A 25,154-nucleotide genomic window follows, 5' to 3' on the forward strand; every position below is an offset into this window, starting at 1 on the left:
TGCAAGGCTACATTTATTCCTGTGATATCTGGTATTACATTTTTGCAGAAAATGTCCAGCCTGGCAAGAGCTTTTGAGTCATGCGGATCCCAAAATATTAACCGTATCTTCTAACTTTGTATCATCTTCAAGTTTAACAACATGTCCTTCTAGTTAGTCTTTAAGTAATTGCTTAGGAGGTGGAACAATAAGATATATGTGATATTGATTAATTCCTGATTTTAATCTGGAATGAGATTGCTAGTGTAATGTCACATGACTACCTTTGGTTTTGTTCGATATTTTTATGAGTGATATGGATGGAGTCTAGACTGATCTATTTAAAATGTGAATCACTTCACAGATGGAATGTGTCTTTTCATTTGACCTCTTGTCTTATATTTGTAATATGGGCAAAGTTTTGATTGAGAACATCACCTTCTGAAATGAAAAGCTAAATGACTGGCCTGGAGTCAGTAGTAACTATGATTCAGTAACCCTCCCATATTATTGATCCTGGATTGAGTCAGAAAAATTGGGGTCATTCGGTTAATGTTGAATTCCTGCAATAAGATAAAATAATAAGACGATCACTATGATGATCAAGCATCCCAAGATGTAAAAATCTGGTAACAAATAAGGTAGACAATACCTATTCCCCCCTGATTTAATTTTCTTTTTCAGATTAGAAAATTGAAATTCTAGAACTCCAGTGTAAACGGTCAGGATTTGGCAGGAACCGTTATCTCGTACTATAGCTTCTCAGGCCAGGGGTGGGGGTAAGTGGTGGCCGGTGTCTCACAGAATCATCTGGTAGTAGGAAGGGCAGTGAGGTTTTTACATAAACATGTTCCCATCATTTGGCTTTGGTTTGGGTTTTACTCAAGAAACTTTAAAGGAGGATGAGTCATTTTAATGAATATTAAGATCAATTGAAACAAGATTAAGAAACATCACTGGACAGTTTAATGTCTCTAAAAAGACTCCTTCAGGATTGGTTTCAGCCAATCTCTGGAGCAGAGAGACATGGGGTTAGCTAGGCTCTGGGAAGACATGGGGAGGGGCTTTCTCCCTGAGGATCATGCCGCAAAAGCCTGTGGAGCCACTTTCAGTCCCAGGTGGCCCTCTTCTCCCCATGATGATGGACCGATGACCAAGCACAGCTCTTTCCCTGACTCTGCCTTACTTCTCTGCTCTCCACCCCTCCCCACCCCTAGGTCGTGTCGAAAGTGGGACAGTTTCCGCCATTACTGAGGTATTTCAAACGAATGAATAGGTTTCAAAGAAATTGAATGAAAGGTATTCTTTTTTTCCCCTCTCCCACTAAGGGATTAGCCATACTTCTGGACAAAATACTGTTTACATTTAAAAGGAGAAATATTTAGAGAACGAACTACCTTCACCTTTTCCTAACTGCACTCACAAAACAAGAAAACCGTGGCTTGCTCTGCTCTTACTCGGTGCTCTGACCTGCCCCTCCTCTCCCAGTGTTCCCCCGGCAGCCCCCCCTTCTTCCGCATACTCTTTCCTTAGCTACAAGAACAGGTTATCAAGGTGATAATAAGTGAGAAAATGTTCCAGCCTTGTCTTAAGCCCCAGCCACATTGCACTGCTTAAAAGAGGTTAAATGCTTGTATGAACCTGTGTTTTCCATCCCCCTGGCCATGCAGCCCTAAGCCAGGCTGATCCGGCCTTGTCTTGCCCCCTCTCCACAAGAGACTCGGTGGTGCAGAATGATTGAGGTGGCCTCAGCCTCCCCAGCAGCTGCTGACTTACACTTGGAAATTCAATCCTCTCAAGGTAATTCCTCAGCTTACAAAAAACCTCTAGCAATGAATTCTGAATTCAATGCCTCCCACTTCGGGCAGGCTAATGGCAGGCTCACTGACTTCTTCAGAGACACTAGGCTTGGGATGTGTGGGGAGCAGCATTTTGTAGGAAGTAACTTTACAAGTGGGACTTTTGTGGTCTCATTAGGACATTTCTAGCTATTTCTAGAACATCATTCTCAATCTTCTTTCTCTTCTGAGGTCTTCTAGATCGCTGACGACTTGGGGCCTGGCTAGGCCACTCCTAGGCTGCAAGTGGCCTGATGTCATACATCAGAGAGAGCAAAACCATGCTTCTGTCTTCTCTTGGGTGGAAGAGCTCTCATTGCTTAAGGGGCATTTTAGGACTAAGGCTGGAGACCAAACTAACTGGGAAAAATGAGGTACAGTTATCATTTTCTAGGGTAACTTTGTCACCTCCTACGAGTTGGTGGAGATGTGTATCATTGGCAAAAGTAGATGTGGTTCCAGGCTTGGAGAAGTTTCTCTCAGAGCAGGGAGGTCATCTAGACATTATGAAATAAACATTTGCCTTTAAGATCCTTTGGGTCATTCTTCTCTAGCAGGAAGAATTTCTTCTTCCTTCCCTTCCTCCCCCCCAAAGCTGCTCCTGTCTCCAACAGCAGGAAGTCTCCGATTGTGGTTGCCGAAAGTTGCTGTGACAGTCCTCTGCCTCCTCACAGGGACAGCTTTGTCGTGGGTGGATGTGAATGTCCCTGTTGTCTCCTATAGCTTCAGTGCTGAGTTTTGGGATGTGTTTTGGCAAGTGCAAAATCCAATAGTCATTGAACCCTTGATAATCTTTTATGCCCTGTAGAAGTATGTTTTTATTCATCCGTTTCTTCAGGAGGTAAAAAATAAAGCTGTTCCATTCTAGGCATAAATTAGCATTTATAACAATGCAGTGCAAAAAATGTAATTTAAATAGAACTGATTAGAATTTTGATAGGGCACCTAGGAACCTCTAAACAAATGCTGATCAGGTAATGAGTGGAACAAGTCATTTATTTTAGTGGTTCAGCTATCTGTTCAATGATTGGGTCACAGGTTCCCAAACATATACGGTGACTATTCATTAATTATTCACTTCTCGCTCGGTAATTGTCCAATTTAACTACAAACTGTGAGCTTATAGGCAAAGCCACAGAAAACAGCAGAGGGAAAAAGTAACAACCTAGATAAAAGTAAATTTTCTTTTTGTAGTAACACTCACTAAGTCAAGGACTCAGGGACAGGGGAATTGTTGTTAAGACTTTGGCCTTGGTCTTGTCTTCCTGGAATGGACTTAATTGCTCACCATTTGTTGGGCAGGGACATTTAAGCTCTAGAGTGCTGAGCTTGGCTGATGAGGCTGCACCAGTTGGCAATCAGCCCATCTTCATAGGTATTGCCTCATCTTTGGGTCAGTGTGCAACGTGTTGAAAGTGGGACAGGTGAACTTTGGAACACTATCCTTTGAATCCCGTGTCCCATCAGGTGTGTCATTCTGGAAAATGTCCGGAGCCATCCGAAGTTTCATTTGCAAGACTTTCCTCCTTGGTATTTCACAGGTTTTTCTTTAAGAAGATGAAAATGTTTCCCTCTTATTTTCTAAGGTAGTTCAACTTCCACATGGGAAGTTCATGATAAGGCTACTCCCCTCGCATAGATTACACGCGGTGTTCTGTTTTACTCACTGATGCTCTTAATTGGCAATTAAAATTAGTTTATCAGTCGCGTTATCTTGCTATAATCTTGATATTAGTTGGATGTCATTTTCTAGAATGCAGATTAGAAATTAAATCTCAGGAAAGGTAACAAGTTAAACATGTTTCTCCCCTCACTGGGAATGAAACATTGTTTTAAAGGAAGAATCAACATCAACTGGTAGTAGTTTTAAAGTGGCTATCCTTGTCTTGGGTGTTTCCCCTGCGCAGGACTTCCAGGGACGAGATTCCATAAAGTGCATCCTGCCTTTTTTTTTTTTTTTTTTAAGATTTTATTTATTTATTTGCCAGAGAGAGAGAGAGAGAGAGAGAGCATTAGAGCAAGAGAGAGAATGCACAAGCCGGGGGAGAGGCAGGCAGAGAAAGAAGCAGACTCCAAGCTTAGCGGGGAGCTGGACGTGGGGCTTGATCCCAGGACTCTGGGATCATGACCTGAGCCAAAGACAGATGCTTAATGACTGAGTCACCCACGCGCCCCCATGCTTCCAGCTGTCAATGAGCACCCATACCTGAGGCAGGTCATGGGAAAGGGCTACCACAGTCCCGCAGTCCGATGGGCTGAGACTTGGCTTAGCAACCTGCGAATGGTCCTCGTCTTTATTGCAGCTGCTGCCTCCGAAGGGAATATCTTCTTTAGCTAATAGCTGGGTATAAAGCGAGCATCTAAGGCAGCACCTGCTGGAGGCATCTACGCTACTGAATTAATAAAGCCGGGGGCTGCGGAAGGCCCACATGCAGGCGGTGGAGTGACAAGCACGTGTAGAGAATTTCCTTCATGGTGGGAAACAACAGCAGATATCCCCAGGAGAGCGTCTTTGTTCCCCAAATTTACCATGTCGACACGGAAGGGAAAAAAGGGAAGTTTGTGACTGCCTGAGGCACTTGCCGTGCTAGGTTTGCAAAACCCCACCATCATTTGAATCAATCTATTGCTTCTAACAAGCATCAGTCCATTTCACAGCTGAGTAACTGAAGGCAAAGAGAGGCGAGGAAAATCACCACGCACGCTCACAAAATAATGCTGAGGCCCAGAAAAGTGAGCAGTTTTAAGTTGCACACATCTGTGTCTATCCCTATGCCTCTTTCTAAAGGCGAGCCAAAAGGAATTAGAGAGACGATTAGAGGTTGAGGATATTGTTTTCCACAGCGATGATTTTCGTTCTAATGAATGATGCTACTTAGAAATGTGCTAAGAACATTCACTACCTTGAAACAAGCAAATGGTGAATGGATAAAATATTGTGTTTGGAGTAATTTATTTTCCCTGGCTATGTTAACTCTTGAGGGATTAACTAGATTACTTCCCTAATGTGGACGTGACTCTGTTCATACTAAAACAATTAATTGGGCTATTGTTCTGCGGTGAGCCTTTACTCTCTTATTTTTTCTCCTCCCTATGCCACCTCTGTTTCTGCACATGCCTGGTTCTCTCTGTGAGAGCAATTTCAACAGCATAATGTCCACGCGAAGATTGTCAGCTCTCAAAAATCATAGCAAGGAATGATAGCCGCACATTGATTTTTCGGCAGAGCTCCACAGATCTTTGGATTTTTATGTTGTGCTTACTTTACAATCACAGAATTCCCTGTTATAATGCCTCTGGTATTTTGGGGGGCATATTAGAGCTCATTGTCTCTCTCAGCAGCCTCGGCTGTCTCCTGGGAGGCCTCCACAGCTTACCTTATCATAATATTGAAAAGCAATTTCTCTGGACTGCTGTGAACCAACGCCAGAAATCCAAAATGCTGCCACAGTCATTAAGTGATTTCCAATTAGTTAATTGGTTTCACAGGCTGCTTCTTTCTAAACTGCACCTTAAATGAAAAGCAGAACCATCCATTTCTGAAAGAGGAGAAATCCTGGGGCCTTTGGGTTTTATAATCCTCAAGCAGCACATGCTTTGGAAGAAATGTGACTAAAAATGTCAGTCCCCCAGAACAGAAATATTATTATTATTAATACAGAAAAGAATGGGACCTCTTGGGGCACCTGGGTGACTCAGTTGTTAAGTGTCTGCCTTTGTCTCAGGTCATGATCCCAGGGTCTTGAGACTGAGGCCCATATCAGGCTCCCTCTCTCACACCCCCTGCTTGAATTCCCTCTCTCAATCTCTTTCTCTCTCTCTGTCAAATAAATAGGGAAAATCTTAAAAAAAAAAAAAAAAAAGCTAAAAAAGAATGGGACCTCTCTCCTGGCTTTCCCAAATGGTCTGGGTTTGTTTTGCCCACTATAATGTTGAATGAAAGGAAGTTAAGTAGATGATCACAGAGCAGCAAAGTCTTGGGTGCTCTGGGGCCATATCCGCTTGGCTGCTCTGGGCCACCCTCTTAAACCTCACTGAGCAGAAGGGGGAAGTCCCTGACATGGTTTAAGAAGCTGCTTTTTGGAAAGGGAATTGCATGTGTTATGTATCTGGACTGGCAGAAAGAATAGGATGAGGGAAGGTGAGAAGTTGGTCTAGAACATCGCTAGTCAACATGCGTGTTGTTAATGGTGGGGGCTATACACAGGTGTTTTGAGCAATAACTGATTTATACAATAGGATAAATATTTACCCAATAAGGTAAATAGGGTAATAATTACCCAATAGGGTAAATCAGTCATCTATTCTCTCTGAGAGAGAAACTTGGCTTTAATAGTAGATAGAATGCATAAAAAATGAATGCAAATTTTCCTCTCTATTAGACAGAGATGCAATCATCAAATAAGAAGCTGCAGAGTGTAGCGGTTAAATGCATGGGCTCTGGAGACAAACCATCTGGATGGAAATCCTGACAGTCGCTCTCCAGTTGTGTGACTTTGGGCAAGTTTCTTGACCTCTCTGTGCTTCTGTCTCCTGGGAAATGGGGAAGAGGAATAATATTATCTCAAAGTGTTGTAATGAAGAGTAAATAGGAGGCTAACATTCACAAGTCCCTTGGAACCGGGTCTGATACATAGTTTGTTAGATAAACCACATTTTAGTTTTAAAAAGATTCCTTGTTTTAAAAAGATTCACCTTTTGGGCTCTCTGTTGAAAAATCCCGCTCATCTTATGGTTAATTATTTATGAGAACCGATACTCCAAGGAGGGCAACTGACAAGAAGCCATCCGCCCAGTCAGTTGGTCAGTCCATCTGTCAGTCAGCTATGTTCCCTGCCATCAGCTCTTTAGGACAATTTCTTTCCCCCAAACTCGCTAGCATGATCTTTTTGTTAAAGAGCCACATTTCTGTTGGAGAAGTCGAGAAGCAGATTAAATTGGGAGCGTAGAGGAGATGGTGATTGGAATATTGGGTCAGGAAGAGGCAAAGAAATTCTGTGTGTGTGTGAGAGAGAGAGAGGGAGAGAGACAGAGAGTCAGAGACAGAGTGAGACCCAGAGAGACAGGTACAGATACACAGACAGAGACAAGTTGGAGCAACAGAAAATTTCTGGTGTGAGTGGAGACTATGCGTGGGAAAGTCAGCACATTGCTGAGAAGGAAATCAGAGACAAGAGCAAAATAAGGGAGACAAAGGAGGGTCCTGAGGACAGAAAACCCTGCCTGGCTCTGGTGCCTTCCTGTCTGCTTGAGAAGCAGTTGGTTCATCACTGCAGCAGCCTGGAGCCCTTTAGTAATGACTTTATGGATTAAAATTTTAAACCAAATTAGATGTGTTTACAAAACGGCACCCACGCTGAATTGATAACAAGCTGCCAAAGTTGGGCTCACAGTTATCCTGGAGCTCTGGATTGTGCTGTTCTTGTAGATGGTCTTGGTGTTTGTGGACATGGCTACAACTGCAGCCACACTTTCCCCCGTGTCCTTCTCCCCTGTGTAAGGTTAATACTTTTAAGTGATATGCTGGTGGGCATTAACAATGCACTTAGAGGCACATATTTTCCTGGTCTTTGAGAGTAACTCGGTTAGAAATTTGTCTGCTTTTTTTGGGGTGGGTTTAAGACTTTTATATTTAAGTTTCATTATGCAGCGTATTCATTTCAATCGAAACCATGGTTTGAGAGATACTAAGTATGAAACCTCCTAATTATACAGGATTTTTGAAGTTGTTTGCATTGAAAGTGAAATGTTGTCAGGGATTCTGCATTCTCCCGCCCCCTTCCCCACCAAGTCCTCTGTTTCCTATCACCTACCTAGTCATTTCAGAGAGGGAGAATCTTATATTCCAGTTTTATGGAATGGAATGCAGTATTTTCTACGAATATTTCTTAGAACAGGAGCTGCACTTTCAAGTTGTTAATCAGAGTAGAGGAAAGAAAACATCCAAGGGAGTGCTGCTTGGTCCTGTTTAAAGAGAGCAATGTGTTTTTCTCATAATGAAGTATATTGATAGATTTATTTCTATGGTACATGAGGATAGTTAGGACTCAATAAATGTTAAATCAATAACCCAAATAACCTGTTTCTTCCCTCAAGGAACTTATGATCTACTGAAACAAGATGAATAGAGTGTATCCTTGTTTTTAATACTTTTTTGCCTTCTATTTACGGCAAATAAAATTCGAAGAGTTCCCATCCAGGGAACCTGAAGAGATTTGGGCTATTATACACTTACATTCATTTATAAACCAACGAGAAAATTTGGTTGGAGTTTATTACTTGAACAATAATAATGCTCATGAAATGGCTCTTTTATAAAGAAGAAGTAAGTGCTCACGCTCCAGGAGAGATCATGTGATAGGCCACAAAACAAGTCTCAATAAATTTAAGAAGACTGAACTTACACCAAGCATCTTTTCTTTTTTGAAGATTTTGTTTTTAAGTAATCTCTCCACCCACTGTGGGGCTCGAACTCAGGACCCTGGAATCAAGAGTTGCATGCTCCACCAATTGACTGAGCAGCCAAGAGACCCTCAAGTATCTTTTCTGAATACAGTGGCACGAAACTAGAAATCAGTTACAAGAAAAAAGCTGGAAGGAACACAAACATGTGGAGGCTAGCTAACATGTTACTGGACAAACAATGGATCAATGAAAAAAATCAAAGAGGAAATAAAAAAATATCTGGAGATAAGTGGAAATGGAAACACTACATTTCAAAATCTTTGGGACACAGAAAAAGTAGTTCTAAGAGGGAAGTTCATGGTAATAGGAGCCTATTTCAAAAAAGAAGAAAAACCATGAGTAAACAGTCCAAATTATACCTAAAGGAACCAGAAAAAGACCAAATAAGACCCAAAATTAGTAGAAGGAAGGAAATAATAATTATGAGGCAGAAATAAATGAAATAAAGAAAAAAAAAGAGCAACGAGAATAAGAGCTGGTTCTTTGAAAAGATCAACAAAACTGATAAACATTTAACCAGTCTCATCAGGGAGAAGGAAGATTTAAATAAATAAAATCAGAAATGAAAGAGGAGAAGCTACAAGTGACACCACAGAAATACAAACAATTATGAGATTGCTACAAAAAAATTGTATGTCAAATAATCCTAAAATTTGTATGGACCTATGGAAGACTGCAAATAGACAAAGCTGTCTTGAGACAGAAGAAAGAAGCTGGCGGCATCACAATCCCAGACCCCAAGATACACTACAAAGCTGTAGTAATCAGACAGTATGCTACGGGCACAAAAATAGACACATAGATCAGTAGAGCAGGATAGAGAGCCTGGAAGTCCACCCACACGCAAATGGCCAATTAAACTAGACAGAGGAGGCAAACTATCCAACGGGAAAAAGACAGTCTCTTCAACAAATGGTTTTGGAAAAACCAGACAGCCACATGCAACAAAATGAAAGTGGACTACTTTCTTTCTTTCTTTCTTTTTTTTTTTTTTTTTTTAAGATTTAATTTATTATTTGACAGAGGGAGAGAACTCAAGCAGGGGGAATGGCAGAGAGAGAGTGAGGAAGCAACAGGCTTTCTGCCAAGCAGGAAGCCGGATGCAGGGCTCCATCCCAGGCCCCTGGGATCATGACCTGAGCCGAAGGCAGACGTTTAACTGACTGAGCCTCCCAGGCACCTCTGGACCATTTTTTTATACCACACACAAAAGTGAACTCAAAATGGATTAAAGACCTAACCAGAGACATGATGCCATAAAACTCCTAAAGAATACAGTACAATCGTTCCTCAAAAAAAACAAAAATAGAAGTACCATATGATCCAGTAATTCCACTTCTGGGTATTTACTATAGGAAAATGAAAACACTCATAGACAAGACATATGTACCTTATGCTTACTGCAGCATTATTTACAGTAGTGACCAGACGGAGGCAGCCTAAATGTCCATCCATGGGTGAATGGAGGAAGACGCGGCGGCACGCACACACAACATTACTCAGTCATAAAAAAGAAGGAAACCTTGCCATGTGTGACAACGTGGAGGGTCCTAGAGGGTACTATGCTGCATGAAATAACTCAGAGAAAGACAAATACTGTATGATTTCACTTATATGTGGAATCTAAAAAACAAATGACAAACAAATAAACAGCAACAACCAGAGAAACCTAGAGAACAAACTAGGGGTCCCCAGAGGTGAGGAGAATGGAGGATGGCTGAAATAGGTGAGGGGATTAAGAGGCACAAACTTCCAGTTCTAACATACAGAAGTCGCAGGGGTAAAAAGTTCAGCGTAGGGCATATATAGTCCATAACATTGTTATTCCTTTGTGTGGTGACACATGGTAACTATGCTTCTGGTGGGCGTTTTGTGAGGTTGAATTGCTGTGCTGGACGCTTGAAACTAATAAGATGTGATATCTCAGTGATACTGAAATAAAAATTTAATAAAACAAAATTATGGAAACAAGACCAAAAAAGAAAAAAAATAGAGTTAACTGCTAAAAACAACATGGGAACGAAAGCAAGCTGGCTGCTGCTGATGGTCAGAGGGGGCGTGCCCCGTGTCTCCAGCGGGGCGAGGAGGGGCAGCGCGTGCACTGCGGCAGGACTTTGCCATCTGTTAATCATAGGATTTAAAACCACAATTCAATTACACGGGATTCCGTGCTACTATTCCCTTTGCTGAGTGGCTTTTCCATCTCAGAAGGCAGCAGGATCCCACCGTAGAGTCGATGCGTGTCTAAAAGCCCGATTAAATGTGTTGTGGTGCACGTGGAATATTTTCGTCTCTGGATATTATTTATATCGAGAGAAGAGCATCTTGGGGGACTGGAGATGCATTAAATCCTCACACTTAATGGATGATCTTTCATTCTCAGACAGGCTGCACGTTGCTGTTTGGGCTCCAGTGGCCCTGGGTAAGCTCTTGGCTTCTTCCTGACCTGAAGTAAACCTGCTCTCCTGGCTGGAGACACATTAGAAATAATCAAAATGCACTTGTTTGAATTGATACTGGGCATTAAGTGGCCCCTGGGCTTTATGTCAGGCTCTCTGTGATAGGCGTGGTATCCTCTGGTTGCCCTGGGGTTTGGGTGACAGGACATTCAAAGCTAAAGGGGCTAGAAGTTTAACCCTGGGGTGTGTTTCGTCTTGAGAATGTTACTTGGCTCTCCAGCCTTTAGGAAGCTCCTGAGCCAGCAGGAGGGAAGATTATCTCCATTAGCGTTCTTCCTCACTGGTCTGCTTTTCACCTTGTTCTTTCCACCCAGAATGCTCTTCCTTCAGCTTCCAGATGCCCAGAGGTGACTCATTCTTCGAGAGCCAGTCACGATGTCACATTGATCTTCCTTCACTAATTTTTTATGCCCTTCCCTGCTTTCCCCAGCCCCCACCAAGACCTAGGAAGCACAATATCATAGAAAAAGTTTGGATTTTGGACTAGGTCAGTCTAAATTTACATGCTATATCTTATAGTTTCTAGGTGTGTTTACCTGGTAAGGCTTCTTCTTTAGCCTTACTTTCCCTTAACTGTAAAATGGGGGATAGTATCACTTACCTTTGGGTTTCTAGGAGGACCAAATGATGTTAGTGAGTATAGGGTCAATACTCAACAGTTACTAGTTCCTTCATTCTTCGTCGTTCATTCAGATAACTGTAATTTTTTAATGTTTTGGAGGTCATGGTCCATTTGAGCATTCACTGAGAGTTATGATCTCTCCTCCCAGAAAAAAAAAATACATGCAAAAAAATTTCCTACATTTCAGGAACTTGAGGGATCCTTAAAGTCCAAACAAGAACCCTTTAGGGGTTGTTGATACCTAGGTAAAACCCCTCCCCTTAAAGCCAGCTTTTAAAGATTTATGCAGAACACCTGCAAAGGGACTTGGCCCCTAGGAGGGGCTTGAGCAAATCCTGGTTAGTTTCTCTTCTCTCCTAAATTGCAATCAGAACATACCCGATGCCTGGAGGAAATCTATCTATAATTTTTCCTTATTATTTAGTTTTGAGAAGCTGTCATGTACAAGTAGCAGAAATACCTCTGAGCAGAGACTCGAGTCCTTGACTGACATGTCTTCCAGCTGGCCTACCATACCTAGTTGGAACAAATTTGGCCTTTTCAGAAAACCTTCCCTTTCTTGTTGGACTCTACCCTGCCATCCTGTGTGTGCTGCTCCCCAGCCGGGCGACGTGTTTTTGCTGACATCTCTGTCTTCGCTCTCTGTATGGAATTTACAGCAATTATCCTTTGGTTGGTCCCCGTGTCTGTATTTTGGCCGGCCGCCCTGCCTTCCATGTGACAAGTGCTTTGTCGACAGAGCAGTCCCGGCTCTGCCAAAGACGAATGTCACCCCTCATCAGATGCTGTCTGGGTCCAGGGGTTACTTACACCGCCCCCTCCCCTCCTCGAGGCTGCTGGTGCAGGTTTCCCTTGCACGAGGTTTAAAAGCACAGAAGATGTGCACGTCTGGCTGTGATCCAGTTCATCGCAACAACGTTAGCCGTGAACCTGGGTAATTCAGGCACCTCGGAATGTTTTTTATAGCCTGCGCTACCTGGATTGGTTTGCCTGGCTGTGTACAGCAAGTAAATGAACTGGATAATCGCCATATTTCTATTCCACTCCGTGCTGTGTAGCCTGCGCCTCTGGAAACAAAAGTTTTCTCTACCACAAAGTCACTTCTCAAGAACAATTATGCCCCCTGGGGGTGAATATCTTTGTCAATGTGTGCCAAAGTATGACTAATCAAATTGGCTCGAAAAGCACCTTTTCCCCATTTCACTTTCACTTGATATTTTACCTGAAGAGTAACAAGGACAACAGAAAACTTGACAAACGAACCAACGTCAAAGCAAAATCTTCCCTCGCCGCCCCCTCCCCCCAAAAAACAAAAGCCTCTCATCAGTGTGCCCCATGCCGACGTTACAGGTCGGTCTCTATTTCCTTATTCTATGGCTGCATCGTGAGCGTCTGTATCTGAGGCGGTAAGGGAACTGTGGACTATTATTTCTCCAACGTTAATGTGCATTCAGATATCTCTGGAGAGCTTGCAGAAAAGCAGATTCTGATCCAGTGGGGGTGGGGCCCAAGATTCTGCGTCTCTCTCGGGCTCTCGACAGGCCAGGGCCGTGGCGTGGAGGCCCACCTCAGAGAAGCGAGGCCACAGCCTCCGTGAGGCATCTGCACACAACACATGCCAACCTAGGGTCGCCCCCAGACCCTCTGCCTGGGCTGCTCTTCGAGCCGAGTCTATTCTATTTTCTTCCAGCAAGCGCAAGTATGAAGGATCTGGTCTTGAGAGAAGAACAGACAAATTTTCATGAAACCAAGGGGGCATCCACCCAAAAAGATTACCCACAAGAAACCTCCTCACTGCAAGTCCTCACTGGCTTCTCACAAACAATTTAAAGTTCTAAGTAGAAAATTGTTCATCACTTGAAATTTAGAACAGCCGAGGAAAGTGCCGGGAATGTAAATTTTCAGAGTCTCGAGTACTTGAGGCAGCAAAGAACAAATTTCTGGAGTTGGGTTCAAGACAAGGAAAACTGTAGTCATATCCACTCATTCTTTTTTCACTTCTATGAAATTCCATCCTTTCTTTCTTCTTCTTCTTTTTTGTTTTTGTTTTATGTCTCTTAGAAAATCACCTGAACTCTTTTCTGGAGTGATTTGGGTATATAGTAACATATTAATTGTGTAAACATTTATTATTTCAACACTGAGTTTCTATTATGTATGAAAGAGTTGTGGTATTGACTCTACTTCTAAGTTAATAAAGCAGACCATTAACCTCCGTGCGTTTTCATTTTCACATCTGAATTATGAAGGGCTGGACAGATGATCCCAAGTTCTCTGGTGTTGTGTCATTTTAAGCACTAGGGAGTTGGAAGCAGTAAACATTCTGCCTGTTTGTGGCTTTTTACTACCCAACACAAAGGCTTTTCTTAGCTCTTTCTCATTCATGACAGCGTAAAGAAGGCACGCATCATTCAGTGTACGTGTTTCATGGTCATAGGGCAACGTGTGGGGAAAAGAATGATTCCCTGTGGAAATGTTGCCTTTCTTTCTTATTTTTATTTTTATTTTTAAGTGAAAGAGTATTCATAGTAAGGAAAAATCCTACATAGAATTCCTAAATGTGAAAGTGAGAAATGTGAGGGGGTTCTGAAGCCCATCTGTGGGGCTTCCCTCTGCCTCCTGATAACCTAGGCCTTAAATAAAGTTCTCCACAGTCCAAATTCCAAATCATTCTGTGCTGTTTCTGCGTAAATAATGCCAGTGCTGGGATATCCAGCTTAGGAAACAAGTGTTTAAGGATGCACAAGCCCAAGTAGGTCTTGGTAAAGAGAAGTGAGGAGGTATAGAGGGGCTGTTTCCTTCTGAAGATGGTGAGGGAGAGAGGAACGGTCTGGCAACTGTGTGTAAAGCTGACCGGATTAGGTCTTAACACCTCATGATTCTTCTGTGCAAGGGACGGATGTGAGTTTTGTAATGGAGAGGCTGACCCCTGAGCTTGTCTTGAAACAAGAATGCAGGGCAGGCAGAAAGAGTGAGAGCGAGAGAGAGGGGGAGAGGGGAAGGGAAAGAGAAATGTAGCTAGCCTTTACTCTCTGGGTCTGCTGGGCAGGAAATGGAGCAGAGCTGCTGGGAGGCTATGATGGATGGCATGGAGGGGCCTTTCCTGTCCTTGTAGTGCATCCATTCACGTACAGTTGGTTTGGAAGTCCCATCTGCAAACCACAGAGGCTGAGTTAAGACTCTAAATCAAATACTTCTGACTTCACTGCCTTTGGTGTCTGTGGAATGCTGGAGTACTGAGTGAAAAGAGGAATCCTAGTTTTCCTTTAGGTCAGTAGAGCATAAGCCCTACTCTGGCCTTTGGACAAATAACTTGTTACTTCATATACCTAGATATGAAGTAACCCCCCCCCCATATTTTATATACATTTATAGTGTATTCTTTTTCTTTCTTACAGGTTGAGTAAAAGTGAAGCGTTCCTTTTCTCTTGTGAAGGCTGCTGTCTAGTTGAGTTGCTTCTCTAGCGAGAACAGTCAGTGTCATTAATTTTTCCCCCGTTCGGTGTGGGCTGTGGAACATGAAACTGACTTGATTGATCACACTGCCACTTCGGAGGCAGGTGGGTGAGTGGGTTGGTGAAACACTTCAGAGACTTAATGCATTTGTGTAGTTACCAGTGGCTTTGCCCTTCGGTAGATGAATTATGTTTCGGATCAGCTTGTGTGTGAGGGGCTCGGGTAAAAATCAGGAGGCGGAGAGAGAGGTGGGGAAACCTTGAGGGAGAAAATGACTCTGCCTTGGCCACACGACAGCCATAACTGTGAGCCCGGTTATGGGTGCTCACTGTAAAGTCGGGCATGGCCAGGTTGGTGGGTGTCTCGGGCGGGAACCGGGATGGAAAAGAGATAAAAAAATCATGCCCTATAAGGAAGAGATCAAAGACCAAGAAGCTTATTTAATGACAAGGGAGAAACTTGGCTTTTGTGTGTATCCTGTTTGTTGTCTTCCGTTCTTGAAAGGCTGTTGAAGAGGAGTTTGGGGTTATTTTGTGTGGCCTCCAACGAAGAATTGGGAGTCTATTTTGGCTCCATTTGAGGGTGGAATGTTTCACCGGAATGGGGTGGATTCTTATGGTACTGAATTTCTCCGCATGTTATCATTCAAGCCAGTGCTTTAAGGGAAAGTCTTGGTCTGGGATGTATTGAGCCTGGATGACCTCTAGAAAGCTGTGGAAGGCTGTCAGACAATGATTCTATCACATTTCATAAATTTCCTTCCCATCTTCAGTAACATCTCATGAACAATTTCTGGCCTGGCTGAAATGAGATATGCTGCCCTGGAGTGGAATCCACTTTTCTGTGGAAGTGGAGCCCTACAGAATTGCTTTTTTCCCTCCCCTTTTCCTCTTTAAGAAATAAGAAGATTAAAAATCTTAGTTTCTGTGTAGTTGCGGTATAAGAGAAAGAACACAGAACTTGAAACCAAGAGTAAGATCTTAGCTCAAACATTTTCTTGCTTTGTGATCTTGGGCAAAGCCTTAGTTTTTAAATAAACATAATAGAGGTATTACAAACTTGAAGTGAAATTATATTTGTACAGTATCTGAGACATGACCTGGTACATTGTAGTCACTCAGTAAATAGAAATTATTTCTTTTATTCTCCTAGACAATTAAAAATGGTACAGTCAGACTGTTCAAAAAGAAAATGACAGGTCAATACCCACGATGAATGTAATTGCAAAAATTCTCAAAATACTAGCAAACTGGATCAATAGCACATTAAAGGATCATACACTATGAGCAAATGGGATTCACCCATGGGATGCAAGGATGGTTCAACAAATGCAGATCAATAAATGTGATTCATCCACATTAGTAGAATGAAAGATATAAGGCATATGATCATCCCTCTAAGATGACAGTCCTTGAGGCTGCTTAGCATTTGCCCTCCACTTAGGATGAACACGGGTCATAGATCCATGACTCATGGGAGGGAGGGATGAATCCAGGCAGTATGGAGGGATGACGTGGCAGAATATTGGATGCCAGTGTGTGGGTCGTTCAAACTAGAACAGGGGTCTTTTGTGGTCCCGTCTGCTTCACAGCACTGTGTGCATGTGGGTGTGTGCGCGCACGTGCAAGAGTGTGCACATGCGTACACACGTGCGTATATTTCCCTTCGCTTCTCTTAGGCTCGAGCTCTCTGTTGCATCATTTCCACTAGCCCGCCGTTTCTCAAATTCCAATGTGCAGCGGAATCTCCAGGAGATCTTGCTAAAGATCTTGCTAAAACGCAGATACAACGGGATTCAACGTATCCATGAAGGGGCCTGGGCTTCTGCATTTCTAACAAGCATCCGGGGTTGCTGAGGCTGCTGGTGTATGGACTATACTAGGAGCAGGAAGGTTTCAGTCCACACGAATGCTGCCTGCAGAAAGCCTCTGGAGCCAGTTCTACTTTGCTGATAACTTTGGAGTGCTGCCTGCCTCTCTGTTTCTGCCAGGATTCAGGGAGAATGTTTCCTAATCACAGGTTGCTAAGGCTTGTTGTTTGTGAGTACTATGTATCTCTTTTTCTCCAAGGACGAGGTCCACGTGCACTCTATAAGGTCCATATTTGGGCATCCTTTTCTCAGCGTGGTGCTCACACCACTGGTGGTGAAACCCCAAGTACAAACCTGTTTTTGAAAAGAAATTCATCTTGTTAGAGGGAGCCGAGCTACTTACAAGGCAGATAACGTTCTGCAGCTTGCTGAATTGATGGAGAGCGGCACCAGGATTCAGACTCACCTATTTTTCATTCTTTGAATGAAGTCTATCTTCTGAATTACAGGAGCCATGTGAAGCAGGGAAAGAGAGCAATGGTTCTGGAAACAAAAACAGAGTTCTTATCTTTTAATACAGAAGAGAATGCCTCGGGATATTATTATTTGTGATTTATGGGGTGCATAGCAATATGACCAGTGCCTTACCATTGCAGACAGAGGACTCTGACCTTCTGCCTTTGATGAACTCTTGTAGCTTCCCAGGGGCAATTTCCCACTGTAGAATAGTTGCTGCATCACAAAATTCTGGCTTAAAAAATCATACTGAATGAGCTGCTAGGAAACCTGGTTTCTATTTCCAGTCCTACCACGCACTTATTCTGACTTTGTCCAGATTTCTTCTATTTTCTGACCTGCTAGTGAATCAGGTTGCTCCACTGGCTATCCATATTTTCTTGTGAAATATATTGAGTTATTTATTAGATAAATTAGTCTCAAATATTTGTGAAGATTCACTTTTTCTCCTGAAGATATTATCAGCTTTCACCAATCAGATCAAACTATGGAAATGAATAAAACTAACTAAAGAGAACAGAGAGAACCAGAGCATCCTTTGTAAGGAAGGACTAGAACAAATTTCTTTCCTTTCTCCTTCCCTCCCTCCCTCCCTTCTGTTTTTTTTTTTTAAACCTTATTTTGAAATAATTTAAGATTTAAAGAAAAGTTACAAGAATAGCACAAAGGCTTCCTGTATAAATTCTACCCAGATTGCCCAAATGTTAACATTTTGCCACATTTGCTTTCTCTTTCTTTCTTTTTATGTGTGTGTATATATCTCTATCTATGTGTTTTCTGACCTACTTAAGTAGAAGCAGAAGACAAGATAGATACCTCTTGGGCTCCTATTTCAGTGAGTAGTCAAACGATATTTGCTCATATATCCAGAGTACAGTCTCACAATTAATAGATTAGATAGACAGTGCTACTAAATCTATAGATTTCATTCAAATTTTGCCAATTTATAGCAAGACAACAAAAATAAGTTTCTTTGGTCCAGATCCAGAGCAGGCGCAGACCCTGCATATGGCTGTCCTGTGTCTCGTCTCCTTCACCAGGAGCATCGGCTGCACCTGTCTGGCTTCCATAGGGAAGGTAAACTCTTGACCTTAAAGGTTTCAGGGAAGTTGAATAGACAAATGTTACTATATTTTAACAAACCATTATGGAAGGCATCTAGGAGGCCTCAAGGTTGAATTTGGGGAATATCAAAGTTTTTTTTTTTTTTAAATTATAAAAATAAGGGGCGCCTGGGTGGCTCAGTGGGTTGAAGACTCTGCCTTCAGCTTGGGTCATGATCCCAGGGTCCTGGGATTGAGCCCCACCTCGGATTCTCTGCTCAGCGGGAAGCCTGCTTCCTCCTCTCTCTCTGCCTACCTCTGCCTACTTGTGATCTCTGTCTGTCAAATCAATAAATAAAATCTTTAAAAAATTATAAAAATAAGACACACTTATTATAATAATTGAAATGATGAGAAGCAGATCAAGTCAAAACAAAAGTCCTCTCTCTAATCTCACTCAAGAGTTAGCACGGTGAAAGTTTTTTGTGCATTGTTTCGGGTCTTTTTCTATGCTCATGAAGTATATACAGGTATAATGTGTGTGTTAAAACAAATATGGGATTATATTATACATATTGTTCTATAACTTTCTTTTTAAAAAATTAGTGTGTCATTGGCACCATTCCCTGTCATTCTGTGCAGGTCTGTGAGGGCGACTTTGGGCATCCTTGCTGGGGAAGCCCAAAGCAGAGCTCAAAGTCTTCCATCTTGCTTTTGTTGGTAGCTTTGATTTGCTGATAAGCTGAGCCACAGCCTTGTGCCCTGGAAAAGTCACTCCTCGTTCATAGCTAGTTATTTGAGTATATAAGGAGAGTTTGGGGAACAAACTCTTTTTTGGATTCTTGGCCCTTTCTGCCCTTCTCTTTCATGGCGCCTTCAGATCCTTCTCTTAATTTATGGACCTTTCTTGAAAACCACATTACAGTGGCTGTAGCCGGGGAAGGCTTGATTACAACTTGGATAACATAGCCTTAATGTCCACCCACTGCAACGGTTGAAATGAAGTATGAAAAAATACTGAAAATAACACTTTTGGTTCATGAAAATGTCTCTTCTGCACTGCAGCTAGAGTCCATGATGATACGACGTGGTACACACACACACACACGCACATACACCGATATGCACACATGCACACACACGTTTTGTAAAGTTTCTGTGATCACGTATCTGAGCACCATCCCCATGGGTGTTAATTTCTAACTGTTTAGATACTCTTTTATCTGCATCCCAGATTAGTAGTGCAGCTGTTCTCCGGTCTTAGACACACTTGCTTGATTTTGAAGTGACATTAGGGGGTTTCTTGCAACTGTTTTGCTGAGATCTTTAAGAAAATTGGCCTTAAAGATTGGCTTGGGCTGGCTTTCTTATGGTTCTTGAGTGGATTTCCTCTGGACCTTTCTGACCTTTAACTTTATTCATTCTTTGCTTACCCTGACCCCATGGTGCCTTTACACCCAAAAGGGCAACTAGACAGGATGATCCAAAGTTATTTATGAGCCTGATGGTTGTATTAGTGGTTTTTCCATCTTGCCTCTCTCCCTGCAGCCTTTAGGCTGAAAGCACATTGAAACAGGGGCTGTTTTCCTCTAACTGCCTTCTTGCACTTGTTGGGCAAAATCAAAGGAATGATTGAGTCCTCGACACCCTTATGGTGCCGCAGAGTAATAACATTTATCACACTTCTTGTTTAAGCCCTTTAGAGAATGACATTTCGTAGTGTAATTTTGCTTCACAGATTTTTCCCTTGTGAGTTTTAGCTTTCAGGGTAGAATTCTGTCTTATGGCTTCACCTTTTTCCTATTTTGTGTATCTGTGAGAAGTTGCACAAACAGGGCTCCTCTCAGCAGAGCAAATGGAATCAGGTCATGCTCCCAAGCGCCCTTCACCTCGAGATTCCTGATTGTTTCTTCCTTATTTGCTGTGAGCAGGCCCAAATTGCCTCACCTCTAGCTGCCCTTTCCACTTTATGAAACAAGCAACTAATAGCAACGCAACTCTAAAAATTCCCGGATGACCTGCATTGCGCTCTTTTTATTATCCCTTAAGAAATGTCTCCGTAATTGAAATCGAGAGCAACAGAGTTTTGTGATCTTGTCATTTAGCATTTTACTTATGTTTGCCTTATTTATCCTGCGCCTTTAAACCCCAGAGCGGTCGAAGTCTGCCCGAGGGACCCGCAGGACTGAAACCAAGAATGTCGTCATTAATTCCAAGGCCAGAAGTTAAACAGAGGTCTCCGGGCCCACGCTTGTTTGGGAGTCAGGAGGAGGAAAAGGAAAAGGAGCGGAAGAACGCTGGGACACTGTAGTGGGTAGCAGCAGGGAGAGGCCAAGATTTGTTCTGCAGGCTACATTTTATTTATTTAGGAGGACGTGGGCATCTGTGGGTCCCCCCCCGCCCCCACGGTAATTTATCAGTGAGTGCGTCCTGATTTAATAGTGCACAGAGGACCCCCACTGCTAATTCCCATTTATTTCATATATTTCTTTTACCTTAACTCATAAAGCTTCAGTGTTGCCACTTTCTTGATCATCCGTCCGTATTTCATTGCGAGGCCAGCCCTCTTTGATCTATGGCGGAAGCCCTCCTCGCCCACCTCTTCGTCCTCTCTTCACAGATTGCATGCGTCACTATTGACATTTCAGTCATTTGATTTATCCCAACAGGTTCCCTGATGCCAACCACATCATAATTCCCTTTCTGGCAGCCTCACTTCAAGACCTTCCTGGTTATTTCCCTTGGCTCCTAGTATTTGTGGATCCGCACCTACGAGATTTACTGATGATTTGTCTCCTCTTTCAGGTTTCTGTTTGCTTAGATCCAAACCACAGGTGGTAACTTAGGAGGCCTGAGGATATCTGGAATTGTGTGAAATGTGAGCTTTGTTCTGCCTGGTAGGGAGTGCTGGAATGTTCTATCACCAGCATTGTCACAGAAGGGCCATTTCTGGAACTGGCTAAAACAGAAGGCTCTGTTACCCATAAGCATTTTGTTAGCCTTTGGTCAATCGAGTACCATCTACCTAATTTTCCCAAGAGCTTCCAGTTAGGGGGAGTTGGACTACCAGCTTTCCAAGTGGGTTATCTTTTAAAAAGAGGTACACATCTAGGGTCGCCTGGGTGGTTCAGAGGGTTAAGCCTCTGCCTTTGGTTCTGGCAATGATCTCAGGGTCCTGGGATCAAGCCCTGCATTGGGCTTCTGCTCGGCAGGGAGGCTGCTTCCCCCTCTCTCTCTGCCTGCCTGCTTGTGATCTCTCACTCTCTGTCAAATAAATAAATTAAAAGATCTTAAAAAAGTAAAACCCCCCAAATAAAAAGTGGTACAACTCTCTAAGAAGCCCATATTAATTTTGGTTGGAGGGGAGTAGAATACTTCTTTTCTTGTGCCATTTAAAAAAAATCATAGTTGTGTGCTCTGAGACACACACATACACACACATGTACGTGTGCACACACACACACTCGCTAGAGAAATAGGAGAGAGAAAAAAATTTCTCCTTTTGTGAATTCTCATGATGTGGCTTTAAAATACTGAATGCTGCATTATCACGAGACCTTCAGTTGTCCTGATTTGCATTAGTGAAATCTATTTCTCATGTCAGGCAAGAGAAAGCTGCATGCATTTTTCTTCCTGATCTTTCCAGCTTTCTTTACACAGTTTCTATGATTCGATGGGGAGGGAGGCTTTGTGGCTTGTGTATGATGCATTAGAAATTAAGAAAAGTAGCTTTGTCCTTAAATTGAGTATAATCTAAAATTTACCCATTATTTAACTATAATGCTATGAAATATACTCATAATTCTCCATCCCATTGCTTTACTCTGTCAAGCATGTGGGGCTGGGTCTTTCCGGGCTGTTCTAGTTGAGGTTCATGAACTTGATCCTGGCTGATCATGTGATGGTAGATAAAAGACTTTCTGACTGTGGTAGGGATGAATACCAAAAACTCCGCTCTCCCCCATCTTGTCATTGCTAAGGATGCACTGGCAATATGGCACTGTGGTGTCTGTTTTCCCACTGTTCCCTCATCTGTGAAATAAAGAAGTTCAATAAGTCTCCCAGTCCCCAAATCAAATTTAAAAACGGGCTTCTATTGCAGCTGGAGGGATGTGGGTAGCTATGAGGAAGAATTTCCTGACTCTGAGGATGTCAAATTGCTTGAATGTTTATATAATCACATTCTCAACAGACTTTAAAAAATATTTTAATCTCTTTCAGATACCTGAAGGCAGAGGAAGAAACCTTTTGGCTTTGGGTCCATAATTCAGTTCTGTAGTAGGGAAGGCTGGAATAGGTAATACCAGCTTCTAATTTCTGATAATGATGTATGGATTTCTGCTCAATGTCAATGTTCCATGGATTAAAAAAATGTTCCTGGAATCCTGTGAAATGAGTGCAAGCTTATAGATAGGATGACTGAGTAAAATAATAGTAAAGCAGTGACCAAAAAATGTGAAGAGATAAAAGCATGGGGAAAAAAAAATCCTAATAAAGGATATGTGTTTAACAACAGAGGTAAATAATAAGAAATCAACTTAATTTACCTTAAAAATTCCATTTGAAAAAAACCAACTTACAAAAAAAGAGAAGTAGAATTAAGACTTCATTTTTGAATAAGGGACACTAATAGGGTCAGATTTGAGGACATGAAGGGAAAAATAGCATTAATACATTTCTTTTTCAAAACATCAGTAGTAGATGAAGTCACTAGGGAAGTGTGATCTGTATGTCCAAAAGCTCTATATTACTTATCTGACACGAGGATTATCAATAATACATGTATGTCTATTGGAACTACCAAGTAGAGTACAGTAGAAGAAACAACATTTATCCCTAATATCCAACATTCAGAATCATGTTTATAGATTCACCCAACCCTTACCAGTTGGATTTATGGAGAATTGTAGAGAATTAAATTATTCTACTGTAATAATACATACACCCTGCAATTAAGAATATTACTGTAGATGTTGACTGAAAATGCATTAGCTGATGGTTTTTTAACAGGAATGGAAGACAAGATAAATAATGAAATAGACTCCTTGTTGAGCTATGGCTTCTCAAAATGGCTTCTCACAGGTTTTGTTTTGTTTTGTTTTTAAGCGGAGAGTGAAGGACTGATTTACCTTTATATAAGGGGCATAATTTATCTGCACTGATTAAAATGAGCAGGTATGCAGTGACAACTCTTTGTATTCCAGGTAAATTCTTCTTTTGTGCTTTTCAGACAAGAATTTCTGACATGACGTGGGAAAAGCTGAAGGAGTCAGTCTTTGGGGTGTATTTTTATCCAGGAGGTGGCTTGAGATGGATTAATGGCAAATCACAATAAATTATTTATCAGATAATAAGTGTGATAATTGTTCTTATTTATCATCAGGATAACTCGCCTTGTTCTCTTGTCGTGCTTTCAATCAAACCCTCCCCAAAGATTTGCTGGTTAAAATATACAGCCAAAAGGTCATTCCAACAATTTTTACTCATAATGGCACACTGATTATCTCCTAATTGGAAAATGTAAACTAGGGGCTCTGTAAGTAATAGGAGCGACCCTTGTGTTTCTAACACAATGAGGAGAGACACTCTGTACCTTATTCATCCTACCGTGGGGAACAGTACCATTTTTGGTACTTTTGATGGTCTCCTGAATTAATTGGAAATAACTTTTTTTGTTTTCCATGGAGAAGGAAATAAACCCACATGCCCAAATTTGCTGAAAAAGTAGAGATGTAAAATACCACTCACTATCTACTGTCCCACTGGCAGCTAATCCATTGAAGCTTAATTGTAATTATCCACCAGGTCTGGGCCGGAGAGGAATACTGATTACCGCTACGTGCGTTTCCATGGGCAAGACTGTGTATTGAGCCTGTTGCAAAGTCTCAAGTAAATTTATTTCTACCGGCAGCTGTAATGGATCATTGGTCATGGACTATTTCTGGACTTGGTGCAATGGGTGAAAATAATGCCAACTTATTTGTGCAGAATTCTTTAAAACTTTACCATTCTCTTAAAAGGAGATCGATATACACTTGAGTACTCCACACTTGGAGGCATCTATGGTCCAAATGGTCCGGGTTATTTTCCTGTGGTTTACTTCTTTACCCAGAAATCCGTGCTCAGCTAGACGGCTGGCAAGGTTTTCCTGAACTTCCTCAATGAGAACAGTGGCTACCTTGAACAAAGTAGTTCACATGCTTCTCTGTCTCTCCTCTCCCTCCCTCTCTTCCTGCCTTCCCTCTTTTCCTTTCTTCCCCTTCTCCTTTTTGGGTAAGACCCCAAAGTCATAGCTCAGGTAGGACCCTTTCCCAATGCTCGATTTCCTGCTCATGTGCCCACTGTCCCACAGCTCATAGCTTCTTTTCCACAGGCTGCTCCTATGTGGCTCTGTGAACCTCGCCCGGCCCATGTATTTCTTCCTTCCAGGTCAGTCTGCTTCTCCTGTATGATCTGGAGAATTTTCACACATCTGGGTTGGATCACCATCTTTCCCAAGTTACTTAGCGTCTTTCCACAGCTCCTTTCAACAGGGCTCCTCCTGATGTTCTAGCATATCAGACCCATTGTTCTTGTCTTGGTTTCAAGTCCTTTACCATGTTTCACACCTTGCACAACTCTTTTTAGACTGTATTGTGTCTCATATTTCCAATCTTGCCCTCATCCTTGGACACTATTCAATTCCCTCTTTCTAGTGTCACACATTGGGATTCACCTCCACCCCCTCAGCTCAGTTAGCAGAAGGGATTGAACCTTCTGTTTTACTCCACAGTGGAGCTTAGGTAGTATCTGTGTCAACTGAGAGCAGAAGCCATTTTCTGACTCTCAATAACCTACCTGGTCAGTGGACCTATTTCCCAAAAAGGACTTGATCGTTATCTCTGAGGTTTTTATCAGTTCATTACGAAGTTGGCTTGCTGCACCTGGGAAATAGAAGTTTTCAATGACCTGGGTGGTAGTAATGTA

General features: G+C 42.2%; 1 long non-coding RNA gene across 2 annotated transcripts; it reads left to right on the top strand.

Annotated features, from left to right (window-relative positions):
- The first annotated feature begins 1,702 nt into the window (after positions 1–1,702).
- Positions 1,703–23,519, top strand: LOC309863468. 2 transcript variants are annotated; one of them, XR_014311061.1, is made up of 3 exons: positions 1,703–1,779; positions 22,410–22,485; positions 23,419–23,519. It is a non-coding gene; the product is annotated as an uncharacterized lncRNA (long non-coding RNA). The 2 variants fall into 2 exon arrangements; XR_014311062.1 differs by lacking the exon at positions 1,703–1,779 and adding an exon at positions 12,590–12,713.
- Positions 23,520–25,154: the final 1,635 nt, after the last annotated feature.

Source organism: Mustela nivalis (assembly GCF_964662115.1).
Source record: "Mustela nivalis genome assembly, chromosome: 4".
NCBI lineage: Eukaryota > Metazoa > Chordata > Mammalia > Carnivora > Mustelidae > Mustela > Mustela nivalis.